Raw genomic sequence first — 12,787 nt, 5'->3', positions numbered from 1 at the left:
CCTCTGTCTCTCTTTGAGAGCATTTGTGATGGCATCTAGGGCCCACCCAATGATCGAGGATATCTCTCCATCTTAAGGTTCTTCATCTGCGGAGACGCTTTCTCTATCTAAGGTAGCACATACAGGTTCTAGGGTTAGGACCTCTGGGGCCATCACTGTATTCAGACTATCACAGGATTTAAGAGTATGGACTTTTTTTTTTTTTTTTTAGCTTATGATGGTCTGCTTTATTTAATATCATGTTAATGTATGTTTTCTTCAATGGATATATATATTTTTATTTTTCAAATTCTTTTCCCATTTAGGTTGTTACATAATATTGAGCAGAGTTCCCTGTGCTCTACAGTAGGTCCTTGTTGGTTATCCATTTTAAATATAGCAGTGTGTACATGTCAATCCCACACTCCCTAACTATCTCTTCCCCCCACCGTTCCTACCTGGTAACCATAAGCTCATTCTCTAATTCTGTGAGTCTGTTTCTGTTTTGTAAACAAGTTCATTTGTATCATTTCTTTATAGATTCCACATATAAGTGATACCATATGATATTTCTCTTTCTCTGTCTGACTTACTTCGCTCAGTATGATAATCTCTGGGTCCATCCATATTGCTGCAAATGACATTATTTCATTCTTTTTAATGGCTGAGTAATACTCCATTGTATATATGTCTCACATCTCCTTTATCCATTCCTCTGCTGATGGACATTTAGGTTGCTTCCATGTCTTGTCTATTGTAAACAGTGCTGCAGTGAACATTGGGGTGTATGTATCCTTTCGGACCATGTTTTTTTCCAGATATAAGCCCAGGAGTGGGATTGCAGGATCATATGGTAGCTCTGTTTTTAGTTTTTTTAAGGAACCTCCATACTGTTTTCCATATTGGCTGTACCAATTTACATTCCCACCAACAGTGTAGGAGGGAGGGTTCCCTTCTCTCCACACCCTCTCCAGCATTTGTTGTTTGTGGATTTTTTGATGATAGCCATTCTGACTGGTGTGAGGTGATATCTCACTGTAGTTTTGATTTGCATTTCTCTAATACTTAGCAGTGTTGAACATCTTTTCATGTGCTTCTTGACCATCTGTATGTAAGAGCATGGACTTTTGAGTCAGACTGTGTGGGCTCAAATCCCTGTGTGGTCTCTTACTAGAAGGATGATCTTGAGCAAGTGTCTTAACACTTGGTGCCTCCATTTTCTGATCTGTAAAGTGGGAATAATAACAGTACCTACTGGGAATTCCCTGGTGGTCCAGTGGTTAGGGATGTGTTCTTCCACTGCAGGGGGAACGGGTTCCATCTCTGGTCAGGGAACTTAAGATCCTGCATGCCGTGCAGCGCAGCCTAAAAATAAAAATAACAGTATCTACCTAAGTAGATTAAGAAGGTTCATATATGTAAAGCACGATAAGCTTAGGACAGTTCCTGGCCCATGTAAGGATTAACTGTTATTATTGTAGTTGTTACTTTTATTAGAAATACTTTGTAAAATGTCATTTTTATGGCTGCGTAAAACTTGATTCATGAATCTACCATAATTTGTCTAATCATTTCCTTTTCTTGGCTATTAACTTCATCTCTAATTTTTTAAATCTCATATATAACCCTGCCATGGATATCTTTGAGCATTAAGTTTTGTCCCCATTTCAGATTCTTTCCCTAGTGTAGAGGTCTGAAAATGGAATTACAACATTAAAGGGTGCGTCCAATTTTAAGCCATTTAATAAGAATTTGTCAAATTGCTTCCAGGAAGATTGTGCCTGTTACACTCCTACCAGTAGTTGAGTGATGGGAGTGCCCGCTTTGCTGTGGCCAGACCTGCATCAAGTGTTATCATTTTAAACATTCTCTGGTATTTTGACATGGTCTGCGCCTTAAGGCTGAAATGTAACATAGCAAAAGGAGTCAACATAGTAGTTCCTTTGATAAGGAGTGTTCTTGCAAGGTAAGAAAACTTCTAATGAGAAATGAAATCCTTGCTTTGTCAAATTTCCAAGCGCTGCCTCCATCCTGTTATGAAGCCTGGAAACTTCCTGAGTGTTTTCTGAGGTTACAGGGCAGGATGTTGGGGGAGAGGATATGTCAGCAGCAGGACAGGTACACAAGGATTTTAATAAACCAGTTTTGTTTCTGTTCTCAAAGTTGGACATTGAAAACTCTGAGCATTTGATGGGACGAGGGAGGCGCACTTGAACAAAAAACCCTGATAAATTTAATCACTTTACAACTGAAGCCATTTGAGGGACGGGAGGATGGAGCAGGGAGGGAGCGGCTCCTGCACTGCCTGCAACGTAAGGTGGGAGACCAGCCTTGGGAAGGGCTGAGGGAACAGTGTGCACCTGCCCCTCACCGCCCTGCCACCCGGCAGCCTCCTTTCCTTTACCAGGGGTGTCCGTTGCCGTCTGGTCTTGCCCGGGCTCCTGGGCTGCAGAGGAAGAGCTGGGGTCACAACTGAGTGAGAGGCAGGGCAGCGTTTTTTTCCTCCAGCAGTGAACTGATATGAGTGTACAGTGCACAACATGTACAACTGGTCACGCATGAATTCCACAGTATCCAAAGCAGTTGTAGTCGGCGGTATGATGGCCCCAAAGATGGGTTTTGCTCTTTACATTTTCTTATATTATTGTTGTATATTTAAGTTTGGTTCTAATATGCTGTTGAATTCGGTTTGTGAGTATCTTGTTGAGTATTTGATCAGGACTCTTGAGAATGAGGAGATGTTACACTGGCTTCATTTACTCTTTTATGTGTGTCCCTGCTTATATCAGGGCCCTGGAAGGCAGGAATTGAGAAGCAGCTTATGTCTTTTGTATACCTGTGTTAGGAAACGTAGTGTACCCTGTTGCTCCCTCCCTCCAGGGTGATCTCCCTTAAACCACGTCATTACGTTGCCTTAGCAACTGCTATTTGCTATGCTTTTCTTTTCAGAAAAAGTTGTATAAGCTTTTCCAAATAAGGTCCAAGTAATGTGACCTTATTTGGAAAGACGGTCTTTGTAGATGTAATTAAGATAAGGATTTTTTTTTTTAAGAAATTAAGATTTTATTCTAATGAGAGTCCACCAAGATTTCTACCCAAGGAGTGACATGATTTAATTAACATTGCTTAAATCTTGTTGTCCTTTCTTTTTTCTTTGGCCCTGCCATGCGGCCCGTGGGATCTTAGTTCCCTGACCAGGGATGGAACCCGTGCCCCCTGCAGTGGAAGCTCGGAGTCTTAAGCACTGGACTGCCAGGGAAGTCCCAAGATAAGGATTTTTGAGATGAAGTCATCTTGGATGACTTCTCTAGTGGGCCCTAAATGCAATGACAAGTGTCCTTATAACAGAGAGGAAGAAAGAGATTTTACACACACACACACATGCACACACGCACACACACACAGAGAAGGCAGTGAAGCTGAGGAGTGATGTGGCCCCAAGCCAAGGAAAGCCAGCAGACACCAGAAGCTGGAAGAGACAGGGAGCATTTTCTTCTTCCCTAGAGTCTCTGGAGGGAGTGTGGCCCGGCCGACGCCTTGATTTCAGGCTTCTGACCCCCAGAACTGTGACAGAATAAATTTCTGTTGTGTTATGCCACCCAGTTTGTGGTAATGTATTGTGGCATCTGCAGGAAACTTGTACACCAGTCTGTGATCTGTTCAACAAGACATTTCCACTGATCGCGTGCTTGGCTGTGTAGCAATGTCATAAGCAGTAAAAGCTTCAAAGCTGCTCTTAATTTCTGTACTTATTTTATTTTATTTTTTTTTAAACATCTTTATTGGAGCATAATTGCTTTCTGTACTTATTGTGAGCCAACAGCAAAGAGGTGGTGGATGGCACTGGTTTGCAGACCACCCTCTGAGTGCCACAGGTCCTGTCTCCCTCCCTGGTTTTGTGGACAAGGAAACTGAGGCCCGGAGGGGAGAAAGTGGGGCTGAGTTTAGAGCGCAGGTGCCTCTGCTGCTGGGAATGGACAGATAGGATGTGGCACCAGCCTCCTGGGGGGGGGCCAGGTCTGGGGTGAGCGGACAGGATTGCTGCCCTTCAGCCTGTCCTGCAGGCCCGCTGGTGTCCCTGTCGCTGTTCTGCACCCTGCAGAGTGAAAGTTGATGCTCCAATGAGCCCCTGGAGCACTGAGCTGCCTAGAAGGCCCAGAAGCCAGGAGGTACTTGTGAAGCCTTTGCTGCAGCTAATGAGGCGAGAGTAGCAGGCGAAGCACCCTGTCAAGGGTGGAAGTCACAGCTCGCTGTCGACTTAATTTCTAGCTGACTGCTTCAGTCTTTGTGGTTTGGGTCATATTTTCTCTCTGTAGCCCAATTTTAACATTCTACATTTTCGGAGGGGTAATTATCTCTTAGAGAATATGGGATTAGACTGCAGTCATCTAGACTCTTAATGCTGCTTGAATAAAGTCCGTCCAACTTAACCTGGCATTCAGACCCCCTGAAGACCCTTCTGCTCTCCAGCCCTGCCTCCCAGCCCTCTGTTTCACACACCCTCATCTTTGAACTTCACAAAAACCATGCTCCCTAGCAGAGGGGACTAGAAGGTGTTCAGAGTTTTGAAGCCCTACAGTAGGTGAGTTCATGGTTGACCAACTCAAGAACCAATGGAAAAGTAGGTCAAGGGGTTAGAGGGCATAAATCTTTCAAGATCTCAGGAAAAAAAAAATGTTCACATTTACTAAAGTAGACGCTAAAGGCAGCGCAAACAGCTAGTACCAATCACTAGCATATGAGCTAAGGCATCTGGTCTACCATCCGGCTCCGCTGAGCCACCACATGACTGTAGCCACATGAGTAGACCAGAAGAAGAACCACCCCGCTGAGCCCAGCACTAATTGCTGACCCACAAACCATGAGTAAATAAAATGTTGATTGTTTAAGACAAAAAAAAGCACAGCGCAGTAAATCAAGACTTATCCTTGAGTTATTACATTTCTCTTTTTAGTAATGATAGGCATTGTATAGTTACTCAATTATTCCTTACTTGCTATAGACACTTTCAGAGTCTCCCACCTTTGTATTTCATTGAAATTCTTATTTTGTTTTGTTATGGATAGTACCCATATTAAGAGCCCCTTTTCCCCAGTATCTGGGTCTCCATCTTAATATTTAATACTGCCGGGACTTTCTGAATTATTTGTTGGATCTACTCTCTGGGTTTCCCACATCTCTCTCTTCCTTTCCTCTCAGGTGTTATGGGACAGTAGTTCAGAGGCCCAGGTCACTCCCTCTCATCTTATTTTTCCAAAGGCTTTGTTTCAGAAGCCTTTATTTCTTCACCCTCTGCTTGTGTTTGTTTTTTTAGTCCCAACCCTGGATCTCTTATTTTTAAATAAGTAATTTTTGTTTGCAAGGAACAGAAATGCTCTCGTGCCAGCTGTAGTTAGCAGAGGGTCTGTTGCAGGAATCTCAGGAATGCAGGGAGCAGGCTGGAGCAGGAAGGCTCCTCTAGTTCAGGGGCTGTGCGGTCCTGTTCATCTCATGTGTGTGTGCGTGCGTGCGTGTGTGTGTGTGTGTGTGTGTGTTTCTCTGGATCAGGGCTCACTGCTGCCTGCCTAAGTTTGCATGTCTTTATTCTCAAATGAGGAAAGAAGGAAGGGAGGGAGGCAGTGTGGCTGCTGCAACACGCCAGTCCCTCGGCGGGGGGGGGGGGGTGACTGACGCGAACGGACTTGGCGGGGGTGTTACAAAAAAGAGGTCTGTGGAGGTAGTCCCACCAAACCTATTATACCTCTTTTTCTGATTTCTCAACAGGAATAACCCAAGTCACCTTTCCTGGAAATCAGTTTGCTGAAACTATTGAAACAGCAGTTCTTGAAGAAAAGGTAAATAGAAGTGAATCTGTGTCCTACTGAAATTCTCTTAAGAGGGAAACCATGTTTGGAGGGTTGACCGTCCCTGTCGTTCCTTAAACACACCCAGTTCTGTATGTATTATTTTACCTTCCTCTGCCTGGCCAAGTTCCTAGTCATCCCTCAAGGCCTTTATCAAGTGCTGCCTGTTTTGAACCCCACAATACTCTCTCCTTCTAACTGACACGTATCCCAACGGGCTTTACGTTACCATTCGTGCCCCTCCTCTGACCGTTCTCTTGTGGCTGTATGGAATGCAGGCGCTCCTTCTCTGTGACCCCCACCCCGTCGTAGCACTTCCACACTTGATTGTAGTTGCCTGTTTTCCCCGGTTACTTCCTCGAGACATATCTGAATTGGGCCTTGGACATAGTAGAGGCTCCGTAAACGTTTATTGAATTCACAGTGAATTGGCCTCCACTCTAGACGGTCAGCTCCCATGCGGATTCACTTTGTACCTCCACCGCTACACCCTTGTAGGGTCTGTACTATAAATCCTCAAATCGATTCTGTTCTTTGAGCATGCATCCGAAATTGTTAATCTTCTCTAGTTGTCCTTTGAGTTTTGGCTGGTGGTGAAATGAAGCAAAACTTTTATATCTAGTTTTTATTTTCCATGGGCAATTTGGGTCCATGTTAAGAGGAGTAATCCAGAAGCGGGAGGGGAAGGGAGGTGACAGGCGGGTCAGGGAACCAGTGACGGTGGGAGCATGGCTCCCCACCCTGCCTCTGCCTCCCTGTGGTTGAATGGGATTACTCGAGGTGGGGTTTGGTCATGCCCCTCTTGTCTGCTGGATGGCAGATGCCCTCCCCCATCCATCCATCCATCCATCCATTCATCCATCCATCCATCCATCCATCCATCCATCCATCCATCCATCCGTATGATCTTCCGAGCTACCTCAATCAACAGACAGTTGCATCTGAACCCACCTCCCTGCTCCAAACCTTTTTTGCTTTAAATCATTGAGTCAGCGGATTCCTTTTCTCACCTGCTTTTACTGCACCTGCTGAATATCCTGAACACTTTCCTCACTAATGTAGGAATGTCATGTAATGTTATCTGTTTTGTTGGTCACTATCCTCTTAAGAGGACTTGTCCCAGCCTTTCCTACCTGACAGTAACCAGCAGTTGTCTCTTCCATTTGAGGAGTTCTTCTCCTTTTAGAGGGTGCTTCTACACACAGCACCAGAGTTTCTTCTCCTACCAATTCTAGGAAACAGGCAGGGGCAAACGGTAACTTCCCATTTCAGTAAACAGGCTCAGAGCAGCTAGGCGTCCTGCGTGAAGCCACGTCGCCAACGCGAATGGCGTCTGGTTTTTCTCTCCCCTGCGCCACCTTGCGCATTCCTCTTGGAAGCAGCCGCTGCTCTCACAGAACCCAGGGGCTCTGTCTCACCCACTCCAGTGTTCCTCTCAGTGGGGGGAGCTTTGGCCTGCTGTGGAGAGATGCCGTCTGACCCTGGTGTTTCCTCTACCGCCAGCCAGGCCGCTTTCTTGAAAAAGTAGGTCTCTTCCTCCCGAGACCTTCCAATCAGTCTTATAAGTTTTATTTTGGTTGGGGTTTATTTAAATGCAGGAACTTTTCATTAGTTTACGTGAATGCTGTGCTGTCTTACTCTAGGAATACATAGGAAGACACTCACAGGGGCTAGAGCAGCTTAATCTAGCTGTATCTAATGCCTTTCTTCCCTTGCCTTCTCCTTTAAATAATTGCAGATGGTACCATCAGTCAAGGTGGCAGAGCACACTGCTTTATTGCCATGTAGAATTGTTTAGTTAACTGTGATTTTTAAAAAAATGGCTCAACTTTTAATTAGAAAGCAGATCGTCAAAGAGATTGGAAAATAGACCCATCATGATAGGAAACCAGGTTCCGGTCCAGAAGGGAGCATGTTAACTTAAGAGCAGGATGTGATTTCAGTGAGTCATTGTTTTCCTAAAATAGGCCATCTTCTCCGGTGTTTTTTTGAGAGAGAGACCTTCCTCTACATCTGTACTGCCTTAGATTAACATTTTCCTGGGGGAGATTCTACTTGGAATCCCCCAAACAGGATGGTACAACCCAGCAGCGGAACTGTCAGGGCACAGGGCTAGATACCGAAACCCTTCTGCCAGGACTCCTTGAAAACATCAGTGTCAAGAAATCAGCAGACCTGTTACGATGCTTGTAATTGAAGAATTATCAGGCTACATACTTTACTTCCCATTGTGGTGTGATGCAAATCCCATTTTACTGTTAACAGCACTGTTTTCTCAGCCCCAAAGCTGGTGGTATCTGCTTTACTACTGGAGATCATCTTAGAAGCAGCTTGCACATGTCCTGGCCGAGTTTGGCCCCATGAGCTCCCTGTGTGGTGCACCCCCCCACCTTGAGCTGGCACAGTGGTGGACACACGAGCACCCCGAGAGGAAAGTGGGAAGGATCACCTGTGAGAACGGCCCCAGGCGTCCATCGCTCCACACGACTCCTCTGTGCTTTGTAGGTCCTTTTATACCTTTGATAGCAGCTAGTGAACTTGGATAGGTCATGGGCACCTCAATTTCAACTCTTGCTCTCCTATCACAGACCCTTTCCAGACCTCCCTTCCCCCCATTTCATTAAGGTGCACAGCTGTTAATTCACTTTCTCAAGCCAGAAACTGGGGAGTCATCTGTTATCTCTCACCTTTCTCTTCCTCCAAATCACCAAGTCCTAGTGGTGCTTCTGAAGCAGATCTTGAATTCTTCTGGCTGCCCTTCCACATCCGTCTCCCAAGTCCAGTGACATCGTCACTTGCCTGAATCACTGCAAAGGCCTTTGAACGGTTGCCCTGCTTCCACTTTCCCTCCATTCTGCTCACCATGTTGGACCCAGGGCATCTTTAACAATGCTTGTCATATCATCTCACTCCCTTGCTCAAAGCTGTCAGTGACCTCCTCCCGCACTGGGATGGATCCCATGTGCCCAGCATGGCCCACAGAGGGGACTGTGCGATCTGGGCTCCGGGCCTGGCTGGAGATCCCACAGCATTGCTGCCATCATGTTGAAGTAACTTGTGAGATGCTTTGCCCTTTCACTTTTGACTTCCTCGGCAGATCGCAGTGACTGATTTTCCAGGTCGCGTTCCATGCAGTGGAATGCTCCCGGGGGACTTTACACTGGGGAGATCCTGGACGTTTGATTTTACAGTAGGGATTCTGTAGGCTGGGTCTCTACTTCTGAGGCTCCCTCCTGGATGGCAGTGATCTGATTCAGACACGCAAGTCCTTTCATCAATTCCCACAGGTGTGGGACTCAAAATTCCACAGACTCCCAAGTTTAAGGCATGACTGCAGGCTATCTACTAGTAATCACAGGGATGTCATTAAAAGTTACTGGAAAAAAAACAAACAAACAGGGTAATGGTGCGATTTCAAGGATTGGATATGATGCGATGGCCACTGTCTCTAACTTACAAGATGCCTTCCTCCCTCAGAAGAGGCAAAACCCACCTGCATCTAAAGTGGAAGCCCACCAAGGTCAGTCACAGGGTTCTCAACCTCCTAAATAGGGTTCAATGGGTCATCTTCAAAACTACTTCCAATATAAAATAAATGGCAAAGTGCAACTTACTTAAATTTAATGAGAATTTAATACGTAATACTATGTACTGTTTGCTAATGCTGAACTTTTCTATTTTCATGAACTTTCAATAATTCATAAAGTTGTACATAATCTTAAGAATAAATCTCAAGATTAAGGTTATCTTGAATAAATTTCATCTAGATAAAACCACACACAAAAAAAGTGATTGATGTTAAATTACAGTCCATCCTCCATGCAGGTTCTGCACTGGGGGATTCAACCAACCATGGATAGAAAATATTTGGGAAAAAAAACGCCAGAAAGTTCCGAAAAGCAAAAGTTGAATTTGCCACATACCAGCCTATTCACATAGCATTTACATTGTATTAGGTATTACAAGTAATCTAGAGATGATTTAAAGTATATGGGAGGATGTGCCGTAGCTTATATGCAAATACTATGCCATTTTATAGAAGGGACTTGGGTACATGGGGGAGGCGGGGTCCTGGAACCCACCGCCTGCGGATCCCGAGGGACGACTGTACTGCAGGCTGGAGTTTCTGGATGACTGCCTCATCCTCCACTAGGAGTCTGGCTGCCTCGCCACGCACGCAGCGGTGTGTTCCAGGCTCCCATGGAGCGTGGACTTACACAGGCCCTTGGATTTCCCGTAGAATTTGGAAACAGTACCCTAAGAGTGCACTGTCACCACCGTCTTGAATTTGTGACAGTTTTTAATTGCTAGGAATCTAGATGTTTAATTGTCAATCACTGTTAGCTCGGCTTTCTCATTATTAGTTTAGCACCATTTGGTTGGTTGTTTACCTTGAAGAGGGAAGTGGTGCCTATTTACACCAGGGATGTGTTTTGGCTAACAAGTTTCCAACAACTGGACTTTAAAACACGTGTGAGATTTAAACGAGTCATTCATACCCCTTTCCTGAAGCAGACGTGCACCTCTCCTGCATTTGCTTCTACGGTGATTCTTCACAGTTAACCACTGCTTATGTTTTGCTGGGAAGGGGAGAGTGTGTGGGGCGGGCCCACACCCATCCACGGGCAGTGATTTTAGAGGGATTTAGAAGTGTTTGTACTATTTAGGGCTTGAGAAAGCGGCGAGGTAAGGCAGGGAAACACAGGTTAGGCTGTTGCAGAAATCCGCATGAACCAGACGAGGGCCTACTGGTAGTGGGGATGAAGCGGGAGGATGTGCTGGGAGATGTTTAGGAAGAGGGGTTGGTAGGTCTTGGGGGACAATTTGATACAGGGGATGGGGGGAGGGGAGACATCGAGGAAAACCCCCAAACCTCTGGCCTGGGCATCATTAGCAAGAGAAACAGGCTTAGATCATTCATGAAATACTTACTGAACCCCTGGTGGGGGAGGTGGACAGAAATGATGAACTCTGAAAAGAAAAGGGGGAACGGAAGAAGGGTTATTTTAAAGGTGTAGAAGTAGGTGAAAGGGCCCCTAATTTTGACTAAGGGGATCAGACAAGTTTTCTCAGCAGAGACAGTGTGTGATGCAGGCCACGACAAGAAGCCCCAGGCATAAGTGCGCGTTGGCTTGTTCTGTACCACGTGCAGCGGGACAGGAGTAACGGCTGCACTGAGGAATGGGGAGGCTGGAAGCAGGAAGACGTGCGGGGTGAGGCCTCGGTGAGGGCGGGGAGGACAGACGGGCTCTGGGTATGGGTGCAGCGTTGATTTCACTTGGAGGTGGGGGGTGGGATCTAGAGTCGGGGCAGGAGGAGAATAATCAGGCCCTGGTGAGAGCGGCGGGGGGAAGCGGAGGTGAAGGAGACCAGGACTGCCTTAGGAAGCAGCCTCACCGTGGTCAGCGGGGTCTCTGTGGCGCCTGCAGATGGGCCACAGGCAGAATCAGCAAAGCCGATTTCGTCTTCAGCGCTCCAGGGCCTCTTGTTCTGTGCCCTTTGCCCAAACCGTCCTCATCAACCGTTCAGGTTGGTAAACAGGCTTAAGGTTCAGCAAACAAGGCGGCCTTCAAATTAAAGATCAAATATGTATCACTTTGTTAGTGGCAGACCCCACTTCAGCAGCCCGAGTTCGTTGTCTGATGGGGTCCTTCTCCTCCCCCGACCCCAAGCTGACCCTTCGGAGACTCCAGAGAACACCTGGCATGCCACCGGGTAAATATTGGCTAGCAGCCCAGTTTACCGCCTGCCTTTTGCAGAGTATTTGGATTTTGGCAGCGGTCGGGGCCTGCAGTGAAGCACAGATGATGGGCTTGGAGCCTTCGCCAGCGGGTCTGTAGCGTCCTCTTTGGAGTGATCTGCTCGCCTCTGCTCCTCCTCTGGCTCACCGGCTGTCAGCCGCAGGCCCCCGTGACCCTGCATCGCGGTGCTGCAGAGGCACACTCGTTTCAGGCGCCCTCCTGCCCTAGTTCTGCTCGAGGCTTGCTCCCACCTTGTTTTGTGGCCTCTGCTCTCTAATCAGAGATGCAGCCCCTTGTAATGCTGTCTGTACTACAGCACGTCCCCCGCTCTCTGTCACCTTACGCTGCTTTGTCTTCCTTCACAGCACTTCACTCCTTGACACGCGACATATTTATTTGTCTCTCGTCTGCCTCCTTTTCCTGGAATGTACGTTCCGTCAGAGCCAGAACTTTGTGTTGTTCATTATTCCATCCCCGCTGCCCGGACAGTGCCTAGCGCATCGAGGTGAATCAGTACCTGATGAGATGGACCAGTCAGTTCATCCGTCTGTATATGCACAGCAGTTGAGCAGTGCCTGGCCTGTGGTAGGTGCCCGCTAAGTGTTTGATGGAATGAATTGGTGAGTGAGTGACTGTGTGATTGGCTCGTCCCCAACACTTAGGTGCCCAGCAGGTGTCTGTGGAATAAATGAATGGATGTGAGAGCTTGCCCGTCTCTTTCTGAAGCTGGCCCTCTGGGCGGGGTGAGCCCCAGTCTCTGTATCTGAGGAAGGCCCAGGCGTGCAGCCTTGGGCGCATGTTAGTTGCGGCTGCTGTTTGCATTTGACGCTTCCGCCAGTCCCTCACTGTCTCTCAGTATGTGTGCCATCAGCCAGGCGCTGTAATTAACTTGCTGTAATTTAGCTTAGGGATGAATTTTTCATTTTGAAAATGCCATAAACAACTGGTGCTTGTGATATGTTGGTTGTTAATGAAGCTCATGCCTAAGAGAACATGAGGACGGTGCTCCGCGTCTGGGAGAGAAGGGCTGTGAGCCCGCTCCCGGCCACAGGAGTGTGAGGAAGGCAGGGGAGTTCTGGTGGACCTGTGGCTCTGCATGCCCGGAGCGTTCCCCAGCGTGTAGGCAGAGCCCTGGGGTGTGTGGGGTCCTGTTTACCCAAAGGTTTGGGGGAAATAACATTTAAAGAATATTAAAACAAATATGGTTGGTTGTTGGAGGAGAAT

The 12,787-nt window shown here is 46.9% G+C and overlaps 1 long non-coding RNA gene across 1 annotated transcript in view; it reads left to right on the top strand.

Moving 5' to 3' along the window:
- The window catches only part of LOC132597767 (uncharacterized), a 69,483-nt gene that overhangs the window by 44,167 nt on the left and 12,529 nt on the right, over positions 1-12,787 (top strand). The window contains exon 2 of the long non-coding RNA XR_009565049.1: positions 5,743-5,813. This is a non-coding gene — a long non-coding RNA (uncharacterized lncRNA). The remainder of the gene's footprint in view (positions 1-5,742; positions 5,814-12,787) is intronic.

The sequence above is a fragment of the Globicephala melas genome, chromosome 8 (genome assembly GCF_963455315.2).
Source record: "Globicephala melas chromosome 8, mGloMel1.2, whole genome shotgun sequence".
In the NCBI taxonomy this organism is placed as follows: Eukaryota; Metazoa; Chordata; class Mammalia; order Artiodactyla; family Delphinidae; genus Globicephala; species Globicephala melas.
The sequence above is the reverse complement of the archived record's forward strand: the minus strand, read 5'-3'. Positions and strand labels throughout refer to the sequence as shown.